We start from the raw sequence: 985 nt of genomic DNA, 5'->3' as shown, positions 1-985 counted from the left end.
AAAATACAAAAGACTAAAGGAAGAGACCCTGTATGAAAAACAAGGTAATTCAGTGAATTGAGAACTGTGTACCAGTGGTGGAAATGAACAATGGCACTTCTCAACCCTCCTCAGTTGACTAGTAATTGTACAGAGCAATGTTAAATTTCAAAAATGTTGTAAATAAGTTCTTGCCAAGTCAATCCCTTCCTTCTTTTGTTGTCACAAGATCACCACTTATGAAGGTGTGAACATCTTGGCTTATGCTCAAACCCTCTTCTCATACTACAGTCTGTTTTGGCAGTAAATCCTGTAGGTCTCTGTTTGAGCTGGATCCTGGATATTTGGTCCATTTAGATGTTTCTAAATTCTTAACAAGATCTGCTTAATTGTGATGGCTGGTCTCCAGGCTTTTTCCTCAAAGATGAACAGGCACACTAAGTCTGATGGGTACACATTGCAGTGAAACAGTGATGGTTCAAATTTGTATTTTGGGGGTGAAGATGGATAATCATCTTTGAAAAGCATCCATAGTTTAAACAAGCCTCCTTCCCATGGAGTCTCTTTCTTTCCTAGAATGCTGCACTCCTAGTTCATGAGGCTTATCATGGCATTGGGATTTTCTGTTGGGACAGCCACAAAGCCAAACAAGGGGTCCTTCTTCCAGGCTTTCTTCTCCTGGGTGAGTCTGCTGAAGGTGATCTCCAACATATTCAAAGTCCCTTGGGCAGCCAACACATGGTAAGAAAGATGGATGAGGTGGCAGCAGTGTTCCCTTTGGCTTAAGACTTCACTCCCAAGCCTACTTTGTGGCCAAAGGGTCAATTTTACAAGAGGATATAACAATTGTAAATATCTACACACCTGACAGTGGAGTGCCTAAATATATAAAACAGATATTAATGGACATAAAGAGAGAAATTGATGGTAATTTGATAAGAGTAGGGGACCTTAATACCCCACTTATATCAATGGATAGATCATACAGACAGAAAATCAATAAGGA

General features: G+C 40.0%; 1 pseudogene; it reads right to left on the bottom strand.

The window, feature by feature from the left end:
- Positions 1–216: 216 nt before the first annotated feature.
- Positions 217–690, bottom strand: LOC123778448 (SUMO-conjugating enzyme UBC9 pseudogene; annotated as a pseudogene).
- Positions 691–985: the final 295 nt, after the last annotated feature.

The sequence above is a fragment of the Ursus americanus genome, chromosome X, assembly GCF_024610735.1.
Source record: "Ursus americanus isolate L20-20 chromosome X, mUrsAme1.1.p, whole genome shotgun sequence".
Lineage (NCBI taxonomy): Eukaryota > Metazoa > Chordata > Mammalia > Carnivora > Ursidae > Ursus > Ursus americanus.
The sequence above is the reverse complement of the archived record's forward strand: the minus strand, read 5'-3'. Positions and strand labels throughout refer to the sequence as shown.